This window comes from Cnephaeus nilssonii (assembly GCF_951640355.1).
Source record: "Cnephaeus nilssonii genome assembly, chromosome: X".
Lineage (NCBI taxonomy): Eukaryota > Metazoa > Chordata > Mammalia > Chiroptera > Vespertilionidae > Cnephaeus > Cnephaeus nilssonii.
The window spans coordinates 31,837,383-31,855,441 of NC_137071.1; the positions used below are offsets into that span (position 1 = coordinate 31,837,383).

The window sequence follows — 18,059 nt, forward strand, 5'->3', positions numbered from 1 at the left end:
TCTGCTCTCCCATCAGTGACCCAGGACGCCAAGCTTTCCCGCTGTTCTCCCACTCAGCTCTCCCATAAGACTTGGTCTTCCTGCCTGCTCTCTGCCAGCTCCTTGGCTCCAGCCGGAGCCATCATCTTTGTCCTGTCAATTTGCATATTCCCTCCTTATTGGCTGTGGGCGTGGCCATCTTTATCGCAAAGTGATAGCTAATTTGCATGTTATTCTTTGTGGAATAGTATTGGATTATCTGTTAAACAGTTAAATGACCCAAAATGATTAATTCCAAAAATCTGGATACACTGATTATCTTCCAAATTCATTACTGTTCTTCCCACTTGAAGCCATAAATACCTTCATTTTTTGTGATTTGACAGGAGGAATAGGTGGAAAGGGAGACAAAGAATGTAAAGTACCTTCGAATCAGGCTGTTTTATTATTAATGGAAAAAAATGGGTGAAATATATTGGAATACCCAATGGATTCAAGGACTCAGACCAAAGTATGTAAAACAGAAGTTCATTATTAATGTACAACTCTAAGTGCAGAGATTTTCTAAAAAATCAATTGATTCATGAAAGTACAAGTAGACTTGAATTAACAAAGCTTTGGGATAATTTTAGCATTGCATGGTGTCTAATCAAATTATTAGCTTTGCAGGTCAACTTAATGAAAAAAATTGCTGGTTGTCGTATTTCTATGCATATGAAATGTGGGCTGGTAATGGAAGAGAGAGGTTTTTGCTATGTGTGGGGTTAAATATCTAATTTTTAAACCCTATTATTTCATTAACATTTTGTTATAATATTAATCATTTTACAGAGATGTTAGAATATCTTTGTGGGGGGATTATATGTTGCATGAATGGGACTGGAGGAATGGCTTGCAGATTCTGTCAAGTGGCTGAAATTATTATTTTTCATGTACCCACCCCCTTTCAATGTTTCTCTGTAAATTTTGCTTAGCCTTAAGCAGAGTTACTTCAAGGATGGAGCTCACAATTAGCAAAGGATGTTCCAAGGACATAGTGCCCTCATTTCCAGTAAACACATGGTGTCCTCAGAGAAATATTCCTAAAACAGCATTTATTATGTAATTTCTGTTCACTGGAACATATTGAACCTGTGAAACTCTCTTTTCTAGCTATTGAGGATAGTCTTAATTCTCACTATTCCATATCATCATAATCTACCTTACTTCATCAACATCGTTCTCTGAATAACAACCTAAAACTAAGTATATGGTTAATATAATAGAAATGTAAATAGTTTCTTATTGGGTCAAATCTCAAATCTAAATCATCTAGTGTCATTAACATACACTGGCAGGAAATCTCATACTTTCAGAGCTATACTCTAGTATTTAAATACATTAGTTAAACTTACTGCATTTTCTTGACAACAAAATATAGTTCTGGCCCTAACCGGTTTGGCTCAGTGGATAGAGCGTCAGCCTGTGGACTAAAAGGTCCCAGGTTCGATTCCGGTCAAGGGCATGTACCTTAGTTGTGGGCATATCCCCAGTAGGAGGTGTGCAGGAGGCAGCTGATTGATGTTTCTCTCTCATTGATGTTTCTAACTCTCTCTCCCTCTCCCTTCCTCTCTGTAAAAAATCAATAAAATATATTTTTTAAAAAGAGTATCACAGTCTTTGTTCTATAACTAGGTTTTCTGTCATTAAAGTTTACTGAGATAGTACTCATTTATGTCATTACATCTTCAATGTGTCCTACTGGATCATATAATATGAAAAAAAATTTAATGTTGAAAAGGATAGTATATATTGTGACCACTGCAAAACTGATGTGAACCTTAAAGACAATGAATATGTTAGGACTATAAAGCAATACAATCCTTAACAGCCATTTGTAAGCTTTCCATCACAGGAGAACAAAAGACCAGGAAAAACTTGCTGGACACCAGGAGTCAGATCATATAAGGAGTTGAAACTGTCCTAAAGACACCTGATTGCACACTTGCATTCCATACACATTCCAAGCCCAAGAGCTCAGCACCAAATCCACTAACAAGTGGTGTGTATAATGATGAAACTCCAGCTCCTGGATGCTGCTATCATGGATCCAATGTCCCCTTGGCTCAGCTCTGTGCAAACCTTCACTTTGGATATCCCACTCCCCATCCTCTTTCCTTAAATACATTCAATTTCCTTTCTTTTTTCTTTTACTTTTTAAATTAAATCTTTACTGTTGAAAGTATTACATATGTCCCCCTTTTCCCCATTGACCTCTTCTAACCCAATGCATACCCCCAACCCAGGCCTTCACTACCCTATTATCTGTGTCCATGAGTTCTGTATATATACATACAAGTTCTTTGATTGGTCCATTCCAACCCACCCACTCCTCCCCCTCCCTTCACTCTGAGGTTTGACAGTCAGTTCCATGCTTCTATGTCTGTGGACCTATTTTGTTCATCAGTTTACTTTGTTCATTAGATTCCACATATGACTGAAATCATGTGGTAATTATATTTCTCTGACTGGCTTATTTCACAAAACATAATACTCCCCAGGTCCATGCATGCTGTTGCAAATGGAAAGAGTTCCCTTTTTACTGCCAGGTAGTATTCCATTGTGTAAATGTGCCACAGCTTTTTTATCCATTCATCTGCTGATGGGCATTTGGGCTGTCTCCAAATCTTAGCTATTGTTAATTGCACTGATATCAACATACGGGTGCACATATTCTTTCTGATTGGTGTTTTGGATTTCTTATGATATATTCCTGCTCTCTCCCACTCTCCCTAAAAATCAATGGGAAAATATCCTCAGGTAAGGATTAACAACAACAACAACAAAACAAACAAAAACCATAACTGGAAACTATTTGCCATGAATCACTTATTAAGAAGTGCCAAATTCTGGAGAGATGAGGTATGGAGAAAAATACATAATTTGTCAAATTGCTTTAAGAAAATAAACAAATTTCCTTATATCTGAAAAACAAAAAGATTAAAAATCAGCAATACTTTCAACAAAAGTTACAAAAACTATGTATTTTCAGTTGAGTCCCATAATCAATTTTTTTTGTTTCTCCTGATTTTTCCTACCTGTACTTCTATAAATCCAGATACTCTATAGAGTTCTAATAATAACATAGAGTTCAGAAATAGCCAATTTGAAGGGGATAATCTGAAAATGTCAGAGCACTTTCCATGGATCTTTCAGAAGATGTAACATTTTTCCAAGTGCACTGTAACAAAACAGTGACTATCTTTAAATGAAAATAATAAATTTAAAATGACATGGTTATTAATTTGATTATAATGCAAAATGCATGGAATTTTGTCCTTTCTGCAAATCAGAATATTCCAGAATAACAAGTAGAGTCATACATGAAAGCATATTAGAATCTATTTTAATAATATGCATATATAAATAGAATATAGTTATTATTTTTTTATTTGATAAAGCTTCCCATGTACCTTATGCAGAAAATTTTCCTTCATAAGGAGAGAAAATAAATCCTTGAGGCATTCCAGGGTCTATTGGAATGATCTCAAGCCAATTCTAAGTCAAGAAAAGTTTCTTAAAATTTAAATCCTGAGAAGGTTGTCAAACTTATTTTACCAAAAGATTATATATCATCATCATTCTTATTATTATGCATTCAAAGTAACAAAACGGTATTAAACACAAACATAGGCTAGCAAAACTTCAGTTCCTGTGATTAAGAAGGTGGCTTTTTTAAGTAATCAAGTACCTAATTAATATAACATAATATATAAACATTTCAATCATTTGTAGAACTTTTGCTTCCTGGGGGGGGGGGGGGGGAGTAGGAGAAACGTTTTCCCTTTTAACAGACTAGAAAAGGACTAAACAAATTCTGCATTAGTTTACTTCAGATTCATTTACCTAATTAAATTTATTATTCAGATTACCTATAATTTCCTTTTAAGATTTCTCTTCACAACCCTTCTATAACTTGCACAAACCTTCTTATCCATTTAGAAATAACCAGCTTTAAAACTCAATTTCTTTTTCCTTCAAAATGCATCTCCATGCCTCATGTCTTCTATTACTAAAACTATAATTTTTTTTTCAATTGGTTAGAATTCTTAACTCTTAGAAACCTTAATTTTTAGGTGATCACTAAAAAGTAAGCAGTCAGCATTCTTTAGATTGGCAAATACATTCATACTTTTTAGAGACAGATTTCTAATAAAGTTCATTAATAGATTCAAGTGTATTTTCTAGCTTTTCTGTAATAAAGGTCAAAAGCAGGCAAAATCAGATTAATAAATATTTCAGTATTCTGTTATTTCAAAATATCTAGATATTTAACATTGATCAGGGATGGTTAACAGGGAACTGGAGTGAGTGGCGCAGTGGATGGTGAGCAGCTGGAAGGCAGGCCTCTTGGTCCCTCCTCCTGGCCCTCAGACTCCAATAAATCGGTGGTGGATGTGGGGTGGAACTGGGGACTGGCTTCCTTAGTAGTCCTGTAGGTTCATTCTCCAGAGGACAGGACAGGCATCAATGGACCAGAACCTCTGGTACGATCCCTACAGTGCTGCCGGCCTCCTGGAACTTGACCTCAGGCACTGTGGCTGCTTCCCCTCCCTAGATACTCCACAAGGAAGAAAGGATACCACCAGCAGTTTCAGGGGCAACCAGCAGTGACTGACTGCTCTCCCTGTGCTTCTTCCAGATTACTCGAGCCGGCCCCAGCCCACCCTGCTCCAGATGAAGTGTGATCACTGTATACGGAAGGAATGTAGTAAAAAAAACAAAAACTGATGACCAAGAGAATGCTGCAGTCAACGTCCGGAGTCCGGATCAGGAGAATGGAGAAAAGGGAGAATTCCATAAGTTGGCCAATGCCAAGATATTTCTGAGTGACTGCCTGGCGTGTGACAGTTGTGTGACCGCAGAGGAAGGAGTCCAGGTTTCTCAACAAGGACTTCTTCCGTGTTCTGAACCTTAATAATAAATGTGATACCTCACAGCACAAGGTGCTGGCAGTGTCCATGTGTCCTTAGCCTCTGCCTTATTTTGCTGCTAAATTAAGCCTCAGTGTCTCTGATGCATCCAGAAGGCTCTGTGGCTTTTTCAAAAGCCTTGGGGTGCACTGTCTTCGACATCAAGTAGCTGCCGACTTCAGCATCCTGGAGAGTCAGAAGGAATTTGTGCATCAGTACTGCCAGCACCTTGAGGAAGAACCCCGGCTACCCATGCTGACCTCTACCTGCCCCGGCTGGGACCAATATGCAGACCATGTGTTGGGTCACCACATTACCCCCACCTCTGCATGGCCAAGTCTCCCCAGGAGATTATGGGCTCTCTGGTGAAGGATTACTTCGCCAGACTGGAAACCTGCCACAGACGAGATTTTCTACATCATTCTGGCCCAGTGTTATGACAAGAAACTGGAGACCCTTTGAGAAGATGTTCCCACAGCTTTACATATTTCCCAGGGTGCTGACTGCATGTTAACCTCAGGTGAAATTGTCCAGATAATGGATCAAAGTGACCTTGCCTCGAATGACGCCGCGGTGGACACTCTGTTTGGAGACATGAAGGAGGAGGAGGTGAAGCTCCACGAGGGTGCCAGCTCCGACGGGTACCTGGCACATATCTTCAGGCACATAGCCAAGAAGCTGTTCAATGAGGACGTGGGGGTGCTCACCTACTACACCCTGAGGAACAAAAACTTCCAGGAGGTCACCCTTGAAAGGGACAAAGAGTTTCTGCTACGCTTTGAGGCTGCTTATGGCTGTCAGAACATCAGAAGTGGTCCTGAAGATGTAGAGGGGCAAGTTCTCCTGACAATTCGTGGAGGTCCTGGCCTGTTCTGGGTATGCTTAAGCAGCAGGGGCCAGGCCCAGGAGGACAACGGGTGTGCAAACAGGGCACTGCTGCGGCATATGGAAGGCATCTACACTGCCATCCTGGTGTGGCCTCCAGAGACCAGCGCCCATGTGCAGGAGCTGTACCAGGGTGGCTGGGGTGGGGGGGAGACTCCCCCTGGGCCCAGGCAGCCCTGCACACCCCTAGCAGGGCCCAGGGCAGCCTGCCAGGACATCAAGTGGTAAAGGTCCAGCAAACGCACAGCCTGCAGGCAGCCTGAAAAGGGGTGTCAGACACGTGAAGGAAAGGCTTAGCATCTCTGTCATCGCTTTGGTTTTCAGAATTCCCTACTTCCCATCTGTCAGCTCCCTCCCTCTGAGGGACACTGTCATCCTCACATGGGTGCAACTGGAATATTTTATCTTGAGAGAATTGCCCCAATGTACATATCCTTTTATCCGATGATGAAAAAATCCCAAAGAACAAGAATGGAGACAGACTACTGTCCTTTAGGCTTAAAAAAAACCCTGGAAGTGTCCTGCGAAGAGCTGAGACTTGGTTCTGTCTACACGCCTCAGAGAGATTGGATGAGGAAATGGCCCAGTTTGGCCCTGACTTTACCCACTTATGTTACTCTTGAAGGTGTCTTTGCCACAATGTGAATAAACTGCCACCTTTTGGAATAGGGGCTCATACGAAAGTCTGCATTCCCAACTTTTCTTGAAACAGATCTATGTTTTGCAGCTGTGACCACCGTCCTGAGATCAGGTCCTGTTGACCAGGTCCTATCGCTGGGAATCAGGGGGCACTGGAGTGGAGCCCCACCCCCTCCCCGTGCCCTTTTACATTCAGGGATTGAGCTGAACTCATTTTGGGGGAGGCCTGGCAAGGGTGACAGGTGTCACCGATGGAAGGATGGAGAATGGAGAGGCAGGCACCCTGCTCAGTCCCTCCCTGGGTGGGGTCAGGCAGAGATGAAAGCCAGTCAGCCTGCCCCACAATTGGGTAAGATAGCGTCCTCTGTGTCCACCTCTCACCCCGTGGGCCTGGCCACTCCCCTCAGCTCCAGGCAGCCCTCTGCATTCCACAGCATGCTCTGCCCTCACATGCTGCTCGCCCTAAGTTAGAAGGAAGAGAGCAGTTGGCCCACAGACAACTACACAGAAAGATAGGGCTCATGGCTGGAGAGCACAATGGCAGTGGCAGGAGCCTCTCCTGCCTCCATGGCAGTGCTAAGGAGCAGTGAGCTAAGTGGTAAGGAGCAGTGAGCAGGTGGGCGGTAAGGAGCGAGGTGTCCCAGACTGGGAGAGGGATTTCCAACTGTCTGCTTAGGCCCGTAACCCATACAGAACAGGCCTAAGCCGGCAAGTGGACATCCCCTGAGGGGTTCTGGACTGCGAGAGGGTGCAGGCCTGGCTGAGGGACCCCCCAAGTGCACGAATTTCGTACACCGGGCCTCTAGTTAACATATAACACTGTGTAAGTGTAAGGTGTACAACATAGTGATTACATATACATACGTATTGCAAAATGAGTGAACACATCCATCACTTCACATAATTATATTTATTTTATGGTGAAGAGTTTTAAAATCTATTTTCAGAAACTTTCATTTATACAATACTAGAGGCCCAGTGCATGACAATTCATGCACTGGAGGGGGTTCTCTAAGCCCGGCCTGCCCCCTCTCACAGTCCAGGAGCCTTCAGGGGCATAAAGCAACCCGGCAATCAGGGGAAGGCGATGCCCCATCACACCTCTGCTGCTGCCACTGCCAGTAGCACAAGCCTTGGGCGGCCCTGGGCGGCTGGGCAGTTGCCATCCGAGGCTTGCCTATGCTTCGGGCCGGCCCTGGGTGGCTGGGGGGCTGAGGGGACTGGGAGACTCCAGAGGCAGGCGCGTGGCACGGCCGGGCCCAGTGAGCCCAGCCGCATTGCGCGCCTGCCTCCCAGGTGGGGCTGAGGGACTGGGCATCACCATCTTGTGGCTGTGGGTGCTGACATCTTTGAGGGCGTGGCAGTCAATTAGCATATTCCCTCCTTATTGGCTGTGGGCACTGCCATCTTTGAGGGCAGGGCAGTCAATAAGCATATTTCCTCCTTATTGGCTGTGGGTGCCACCATCTTTGAGGGTGGGGCAGTCAATTAGCATATTCCCTCCTTATTGGCTGTGGGTGCCGCCATCTTTGCGATGGCATGAGGGTCAATCAGCATATTCCTTCTTTATTAGATAGGATAAGATTTTTATTATAGTCATCATACTGTATAACTTCAGAACTTAGTTCTTTGTTTACATGTATTTTTAAATTATATAATACATGAAATATTATATTAATTTCAAGTATACAACATAGTTATTACACATTTATATACCTTGTAAAGTGATCAGCATGTTAGGTCTGGCACCATACATACTTATTATAATGCTATTGACTATATTCCCTATACTGCACTTTATATCAGGCCTGTTTTGTAACTACCAACTTGTACTTAATCCTTTCACCCTTTTCCCCAGCTTCCCAACCCTCTCCCATCTGGTAACCATCAATGTGGTCTTTGTATCTATGAGTCTGTTTCTATTCTGTTTGTTCATGTATTTTGTTCTTCAGATTCTACATATAAGTGGAAATAATATGGCATTTGTCTTTCTCTGACTGGCTTATTAGAGTTGACATGCAATATTATATTATTTTCTGGTGTACAACATAGTGAATAGACATTTCTATAATTTACAAAGTTTGTACTTCTTTTTTTAAAATGTATTTTTATTGATTTCAGAGAGGAAGGGAGAGGAAGAGATAGATAGAAACATCAATGATGAGAGGGAATCATTGATTGGCTGCCTCCTGCATGCTCCCCACTAGGGACTGAGCCCACAACCTCAGCATAAGGCCTTGACTGGAATGGAACCCAGAACCCTTCAGTCCTCAAGCTGATGCCCTATCCACTGAGCAATACTGGCTAGGGAAAGTTTGTACTTCTTAATCCCTTTCACTTTTGTCACTTATCATGCTCATCTGACAACTATTAGTTTGTTCTCTGTATGTGGAAGCCCAAATCAAAGTATACCAGATGTTCAAGGCCAATTGGAGTATGGGGGCCCTGTCCAGAGTATGCCGGATGCTCAAAGCCAATTTGCCAAACATGGGTGCAAAAGCAAGGACACAGCGATTGTTCTGTACACAATGTGAAAGGTGCCTTTCTGTAGCCCAAGTATTAATGTAACTATTTATTAAGAAGCCTATTTTATCTAAGTTGGTATAAACATATGTTATTGACCAGCCAGAGCATAGCTGCTTAATATGGCTCCTGTGTTTGCTACTGTATTAGCAAGGCCTGCTTTGTGCAGCTACTTTATAGTACTAATTTGAAAAACTGTTTTGTCTGATGGCTCCTAGTTAGCAATGGCTACTTGGTCTGTAATAAAGACTCTCCTATATATGCCATGACTGTTCATGTCTTCTCCGTCTAATACCTGGCATCCATGAAGGTCCAGTTCCTGACAGGGGAATTGAGGCCACACGAGAACCTATGGTCCCACACTTGTACCTACGAATTTGTTCCTGTGTTTTCATTTTTATTTATTCTATGCTTTTGATTCCACATATAAGTGAAATCATATGAATTTCGTTCTTCTCTGTATGACTTATTTCACTTCTAATACCCTCTAAGTCCATCCATGTTATCACAAATGGCAGGAATTCATTCTTTTTATAACTAGCCCTATCTAATAAAGAGGGAATATGCAAATTGACCATTATGATGTAACAAGATGACTGCGCCCACAGTGGAGGCAGGGATTCCGTAACACAAGATGGTTGTGCCCACAGCGGAGGCCGAGTTCCCATAACAAGCCTTAATGAGCAATCAACAGGGACCTGAGGCTACATGGCACTGGGCCGGGGCAGGAGACCTGAGGCTGCGACCCCCGCCTGGTGGGGTTTGACAGGGGACCTCAGGCCACGCCCCCCACCCAACAGGCTTGACTGGGTACCTCAGGCTGCATCCCCTGCCCCAGCGTTGGGCCGGGGGACCTCAGACTGTGCCCCCCACCCAGCGGGGCTTGACAAGAGACCTCAGGCCATGCCCTCCACCCTGGAACTGGGCTGGGGGACCTGAGGCTGTGCTCCTGCCATGCAAGGCTTGATGGGGGACCTCAGGCTGTGCCTCCCAACCGCAGGGCTTGGCAGGGGACCTCAAGGCATGCCCCCCACCCCTGCCTGGGCCGGGGGACCTCAGGCCACACCCCTGCCCCAGCGCTGGGCCAGGGGACCTGAGGCTGCGCCCCCCACCTGGTGTGGCTTGACAGGGGACCTCAGGCCACATCCCCCTACCCCAGCACCGAGCCAGGGGACTTGAGGCCATGCCGCCTGTCCGACAGGGCTTGGCGGGGACCTCAAGGTGTGCCCCCTGACCCAGTCCTGGCTGGGGTACCTCAGGCCATTTTTCCCACCCCGATGCCGGGCCAGGTGACCTGAGGCCATGCCCCCCACCTGGCGGGGCTTGATGGGGGTGGGGCCAGCTGGGTCTGGATCTAGCCCAATGGGAGTAGGTCTCATGTGATTTCAAGGCGCATGTTGGTGGGCAGGGACTTGACTCTGTTTCCCGTGGCATGCCCCAGACTCTTACAGGAGGAAGATTTTCATATACATTTTACTAATTTTCTTTCTTATCTGACACTTCTATTATAAAGAAAGGGCAAATAGCAATATTAAAATATTTCCTCTAATTAATTCCCTTTTAATATGCACGAATTTCGTGCACCGGATCACTAGTATTCAATAATATATATGTACCATTCTTCTTCATCCAGTTTTTTATGAATTGAAACTTAGGTTGCTTTTATATATTGGTTATTGAAAATAGTGCTGCAATAAACATGGAGGTGAATATATCTTTTTGAATTAGTGTTTTAGATTTATTTAAATTAATATCCTGAAGTGGAAATGCTGTGTCATATGGTAGTTCTTATTTTTTTTAAAAAGAAATCTCTGGACTGTTTTCCACAGTGGCTACCCAATTTATAATTCCACCTACAGTGCACAAGGGTTTCTTTTTTTTCCACATCTTTGACAACACTTTCTATTAATTGACTTTTTGATATTAGTAATTCAAACAGCTGCAAAGTGATATTTCATTATGGTTTTTATTTGCATTTATTTGATGATTATTGATGTTGAACATATTTTCATATGTCTATTGACAATCTGTATGTTCTCTTTAGATAAATGTTTTTTGAGGTATTTTTTAATCCTTATTGTTGAAAGTATTACATATGTCCCCTTCTCCCTCCCTCATTGACCCCATCTAGCCCACTCCCACCCTCCGCTCCAGGTGTTCACCCCTCACTATTGTCTGTGTCCATGGATTATGTTTTAATAATTTTTATCTTGCATTGTATGAGTTCTTTATTTTGAATATTACCTTTTATCAGATATATTATTGCAGATATCTTCTTGCATTCTGCAGGTTGCCATTTTGTTGTTGTTGATTGTTTCCTTCATTGTAAAAATCTTTTACGTTTTATGTTGTTCAACTATTTTTTTTTATTTTCGTTGCCCTTGCCCTGGAAGACATATCAAAAGAAATATTGCTAAGATCAATGTCAAATAAATTATTGCATATTTTCTTCTAGGAATATTATAGTTTTAGGTTTTATATTTAAGACTTTAATCTATTTTGAGTTAATTTTTTTATAGTATAAGACAGTAGTCTAGTTTTATTTTTTTGCATGTGCCTGTCCAGTTTCCCAATACCATTTGTTTAAGAGACGGTCTTTTCCCCATTGTATGTCATTGGTTTCTTTCTCATAACTTATTTGTCCATATATGTGTGGGTTTATTTTTTTTAATCTCTATTCTGTTCCATTAGTCTGTGTGTTTGTTTTCATGCCAATATCGTACTGCTTTGATGACTATACCTTTGTAATATAATTTGAAATCAAGGAGAATGATATAGCAACTTTGTTCTGTCTATTATTACTTTGGCTAGTTGTGATATTTTGTGAATGCATACAAATTTTACAATTATTTTTATTAACTCTTGGGGGAAATTTCATTGGAATGTTTTCATTGTGGGAAGAGTGGACGTCCTTGTCTTGTTCCTGATCTTACAGGAAAAGTTTTCAGCTTTTCACCATTGAGTATAATGTTAGCTTCAGACTTCTCATATATGGCCTTTATTATGTTGAGGTGTGTTATCGCTATACTAACTTTGTTGAGAGATTTTATCATAAATGTATATTGAATTTTATCAAATGCTTTTTATGCATTTATTAAGATGATTATGTGATTTTCAATATTTTATTCTGTTAATGTGGTGTATCCCACTTATTAATTTACAGATGTTGAACCATCCTTTAATCTCTGGAATAAATCCCACCTCATCAAGGTACATGATCCTTTCAATGTATTGTTCAATTTTTAAGCTAATGTTTAGTTGAGAATTTTTGCATTTGTTTATCAAGGATATTTGCCTTTAATTTTTTTTTTTTTGCATGTGATATCTTTGTCTTGTTTTAGTAAAAGGGTGATGCTGGACTTGTAGAATGGGTTTGGAAGTATTCCATCTTATTTGAATTTTAAGACATTTTATGACTGTTCATTTTGTATATACCTTTACAAATTGTTACAGTTATATATTTTATGACTTTTGATTTTAACATTTTTATTAGTTTATAATTGATTAGTTTGCTAACTTCACTATGCATTTACCTTTGCCAGTGAGAATTTTACTTTCTTATGTTTCCTTGTTATTAATTAGTATACTTTCTTTTCAACTTAAAGAATTCACGTTAACATTTCTTGTAGGGCTGGTTCAGTGGTGATGAACTCTTTTAGTTGTTGCTTGTCTGGAAAAAAAATCTCTTTCAACTCTAAATAACATTGCCAGGGAGAGTATTCTTGCCTGGAAGGTATTTTATTCCCCCTCAGCACTTTGAATATATTATGTCACTTCCATTAGGCCTAAAATTTTTGCTGAAAATCTGCTTATAGTCTTTTGGCATTTCCCTTGTATAAAACAATTTGTTTTACTCTTGCTGCTTTTAATATTCTTCTTTTTTTTTTTTTTACTTAGGATATTTTAATTCATAATGTGTCTTGGGGTGGATCACTTTGATTTCATCTTATACAGACCTTTTGGGCCTTCATGGCTCTGAATGTCTGTTTTCTTTCTAATGTTAGGAAAGTTTTTAGTCATTATTTCTTCAGATAATTTTTTGTCCCTTTATCTAATTCTTCTCCTTCTGGAACCATTATAACGGGAATGATTTTCTGCTTGATGTTATCTCATAGGTTCCTTTTATATTTTTTTATTGTTGACACTATTACAGATGTCTCCCATTTCCCCTCCTTTGCCTCCCTCCACCCTGTCTTTACTCCACCCTGCACACACAGCCTTCCTCACACTATTATCTGTATCCATGGGCTATAAATATATTAATATATGCTCTTTGGCTAAACTCTTTCAGTCCCCCACCCTACTCCCCTCTGAGATCTGTCAGCTTGTTCCATGTATCCATGCCTGCTTACTTTTAAAAATTGTTTTGTCTTTTTACTATTCTGCTTGTGTGAGTTCTACTACCCATTTTTAAAAATACATTTCTTTAATATATTTTATTGATTTTTTACAGAGAGGAAGAGAGAGGGATAGAGAGTTAGAAACATCGATTAGAGAGAAACATCGATCAGCTGCCTCTTGCACACCCCCTACTGGGGATGTGCCCACAACCAAGGTACATGCCCTTGACCGGAATAGAACCTGGGACCCTTGAGTCCGCAGGCCGAAGCTCTATCCACTGAGCCAAACCGGTTTCGGCTAAAAATACATTTTTATTGATTTCAGAGAGGAAGGGGGAGAGAGAGAGATAGAAACATTAATGATGAGAGAGAATAATTGATCAGCTGCTCTCTGTACGCCCCACACTGGGGTTGGAGCCCACAACCAGGGCATGTGCCTTGACTGAGAATCGAACTGTGACCTTCTGGTTCATAGGTCAATGCTCAACCACTGAGCCATCGCAGCTGGGCTGTAGTGTACTTTTTTATTCACTTATTGTATTCCTCAGGTCTGTGACATTTCTTTAGCATTTATGTATATTTTTCTACCCCTTTTTTCTCTGTGTGTTCATCTAAATGTTTTTCTGAGATTAGTGAACATTGTTATAAATAATGACTTTGTACTCTTTATTAGGCAAATTACTTATATCCATGTTATTTTTCCTGGGGTTTTATATTTTTTATTTATTTATTGTATTAAAAACATATTTCTTGCCTGCCTGGTGTGGCTTAGTGGTTTAGTGCCAACCTATGAACCAGGAGAGCACAGTTCAATTCCGGGTCAAGGGATATGCCCAGGCTGTGGGCACGATTCCCAGTGTGGGACATGCATGAGGCAGCTGATCAATGATTCTCTCTCATCATTGATGTTTCTCTCTCTTTCTCCCTCTCCCTTCTTCTCTGAAATCAATAAAAATGTATTTAAAAAAGAACAAATTTCTTTATTTTCTTATTTTATCAACTTTCTGGATTAATTTCTATGTATTAGTTGAAACAGTTATCACTTTCAGTCTTGAAGAAGTAGTCACTGGAAGACAAGGTGTGTTTCAATCTGTTGTCTTTGTAGTATTTTTGGAGTGGTTGCCTGCCAAGCATTGTCTCTCTGATTGTTTCAGTCTTGTGGGTCCCCAAAACACAATAGCCCTGGACACCAGCCTCAGGCATTCAAGAGATATTCCCTCTGTGGACAGCAAACATTCTCCATGTCTGTATATACCTATGGGGCCACAGTAAATGAGCTTTAGACTTTAGTTAGCCTGACAGTTGTGTCTGGTTTGGTTGGGACAAAGTTAAAGGAGCACCTGTCTGTGGTATGACCATCACAAGGTTTAGGCAGGGCAAGTTCCAAGATGGAGGGATGCCAGTTTGGGCAGGGTGTGGGCTGCATTGGAGGAGCATTTAGTTGAATGGGGATTTGTTGCAGAGGAGTACTTGGCCTGGGAAAGCAGCACAAAGCAAGTAGATTGTGGGCATAAAAACTTGGATTCACCAGTGTCAGGCTAGCAAGGAAGGAGAGTGTAAAATGCTCACTAGTGATTCTGTCCTAGAGAAAGTTCCAACAGACACCTATCCCTGTGCCAAATCCTGTAAGTTTAGTTAATGAATCTTTTTTGCATAGTGTCTAGGCAATTTTCAAACTGCTGCCTCAGTGTGAGGACCTGAAGCAAATGAGTTGTATGCAAGTGTAAGAGTAGAGAATCAGTGTTATACAGCCCTTTTAGTCTCCTAAAGGGAAAGCCACATTTTTTCCACCTGAGAGACAGATGTCATGTTCTGTCTTTTTTATTATAAACTAGAGGACCGGAGGAGAAACCAAGATGGCGACATAGGTAAACACCTGAACTGCAGCCTCACACAACAATTTCAAAAATACAACTAAAAGACAAAACAGACATCATCCAGAACCACAGGAAAACTGACTGACTGGAATTGCTACAACTAGAAGGAAAGAGAAAACCACAAGGAAAATCAGAGGAGCTATAAAAGGCTGAGGTACGGAGACACGGGCGCGGGCGTGCGAAGAGGACAGAGCCGGAGAGGATGGGGCGGCTGAGTGCCTGGCTGGCGTTCTCTAGCAGGAAGGAGATAAAAGCTCTGGACTACACTGAACCCCAGTTCCGACTGTACTGAACCCCAGTTCCGGGCGAGACCTTGGGGACCCAGGCTCATACTGGGTGAATCTGGGCTGTAAGGCGGAAACTCAGGGGAGCGGTGAAAGGCAGAGTTCCAGAGGCGCACATGTGAATGCGCGCAGAGGACAGACTGTTGACTGTGCCGCTGGATTGCCCTAGCGGGAAGGAGACAAAAGCTCTGGACTGCACTGAACCCCAGTTCCGGGCAAGAATCTGGGAATCCAGATTCATTGGAGGAGAGACTAGACTGTTTGGCAGTGGGCGAAACTCCAGGTCGCCTTTCTCTCAAAGGTGCTTGCAGCTAGTACCAAGGGACACTGAGACCCAGGAACCTCATAGGGCGGGGCTGACAGGAAGCCAAGGCTGTAGGCTCCACCCTGAAACTCCGCCCCATCCAAGCTGAGCACAGAGGATTTTAAAATTTTGCAAGTGTAGTTGAATAAGGCTGTCTCCCGGCATAGACACAGCTGATCCTCACAGCCAATTGGCCTGGAGGTCAACTCCTCCCACTGATTCCAACAACAATCAAGACTTAACTACAACAAGGCTATACACACAGTCCATAAAGGGGTGCACCAAGATTGTCCACCTCAGGTAACCGGGGAAGCCGAACCACTGGCCCATATAGAACAACTAGCACACAAAGCTACCCTACCAACTCAGGGAAGCAGCGAAAATGGGGAGACAAAGAAACAGATAAAAAAACCAAAGAAATGGAGGAAAACGAATGACTGGAGATAGAGTTCAAAACCACAGTTATAAGGTTTTTCAAGAATTTCCTAGAAAAGGCCGATAAATTTAGCGAGACCCTTGAGGATACAAGAGAGACCCTCGAGGCTATGGAAAAGGACCAACTAGAAAATAAACATACACTGACTGAAATAAAAAATATTATACAGACACCCAACAGCAAACTAGAGGAATGCAAGAATCAAGTCAAAGATTTGAAATACAAAGAAGCAAAAATCACTCAACTGGAAAAGCTAAAATAAAAAAGAATCCAAAAATTTGAAGATAGTGTAAGAAGCCTCTGGGACAACTTCAAGGGTACCAACATCAGAATTATAGGGGTGCCAGAAGAAGAGAGTGAGAGAGATACTGAAAACCTATTTGAAGAAATAATGACTGAAAACTTCCCCCACCTGGTGAAAGAAATAGACTTACAAGTCCAGGAAGTGCACAGAACCCCAAACAAAAGGAATCCAAAGAAGACCACACCAAGACACATAATTAAAATGCCAAGAGCAAAAGACAAAGATAGAATATTAAAAGCAGCAAGAGAAAAACAGTTAATTACCTACAAGGGAACACCCATACGATTGTCAGCTGATTTCTCAACAGAAACTATGCAGGCCAGACGGGAGTGGCAAGAAATAGTCAAAGTGATGAATAGCAAGAACCTACAACCAAGGGTACTCTACCCAGCCAAGCTGACATTCAGAATTGAAGGTCAGATAAAGAGCTTCACAGATAAGAAAAAGCTAAAGGAGTTCATCAACACCAAACCAGTATTATATGAAATTCTGAAAGGTATTCTCTAAGAAGAGGAAGAAGAAAAAAAAGGTAAAAATAAAAATTATGAACAACAAATACATATCTATCAACAAGTGAATCTGAAAATCAAGTGAATTAAAAATTTGAGGTATAGAATAAACTGGTGAATATAATAGAATCAGGGGCATAGAAAGGGAGTGGACTGACAACTCTCAGGGGTAAAGGGGTGTGGGGTGTGTGGGAAGAGACTGGAAAAAAATCGTTCACATATGGATGAGGACAGTGTGGGGGGAGGTAAGGGAAGAGGGTGGGGTGGGAACCAGGTAGAGGGGAGCTATGGGGGAAAAAAAAAGGAACAACTGTAATAATCTGAACAATAAAGATTTATTGAATTAAAAAAAAAACACCTAGAGGACCGGTGCACAAAATTCGTGCGGGGGGGGGGGGGCGGTGTCCCTCAGCCCAGCCTGCACCCTCTCCAATCTAGGACCCCTCGAGGGATGTCCGACTGCCCATTTAGGCCCGATCCCGGTAGGTTTGCCCTTTAACTTTGTCCCAACCAAACCAGACACAACTGTCAGGCTAACTAAAGTCTAAAGCTCATTTACAGTGGCCCCATAGGTATACGCAGACATGGAGAATGTTTGCTGTCCACAGAGGGGAGGTCTCTTGAATGCTTGAGACTGGTGTCCAGGGCTATTGTGTTTGCCCTGAAGGGTATACCAGTCTTTCAAATCCCGGTAGGGTCAGGCCTAAATGGGCAGTCGGACATGCCTCTCACAATTCAAGATGGCTGGCTCCCAACTGCTCGCCTGCCTACCTTCCTGATTGCCTCTAACCGCTTCTGCCTGCCAGCCTGATCACCCACTAACCACTCCACTGCCAGCCTGTTTGCCCCTAACTGCCCTCCCCTGCAGGCCTGGTCCCCCCACAACTGCTCTCCCCTGCAGGCCTGAGTCCACCCCAACTGCCTTTCCCTGCAGGCCCAGTCGCTCCCAACTTCCCTCCTCTGCTGGCCTGGTCACCCCTAACTGCCCTCCCCTGCAGGCTTTATCGCCCCCAACTGCCCTCCCTTC

At 42.3% G+C, this 18,059-nt stretch overlaps 1 pseudogene across 1 annotated transcript in view; it reads left to right on the plus strand.

The window, feature by feature from the left end:
• The first annotated feature begins 4,695 nt into the window (after positions 1-4,695).
• LOC307095270 (nuclear prelamin A recognition factor-like) overlaps positions 4,696-18,059 on the plus strand; it is a 35,515-nt pseudogene continuing 22,151 nt past the window's right edge. Inside the window, exon 1 of the transcript in view lies at positions 4,696-5,958. The product of the transcript in view is annotated as a nuclear prelamin A recognition factor-like (transcript). The remainder of the gene's footprint in view (positions 5,959-18,059) is intronic.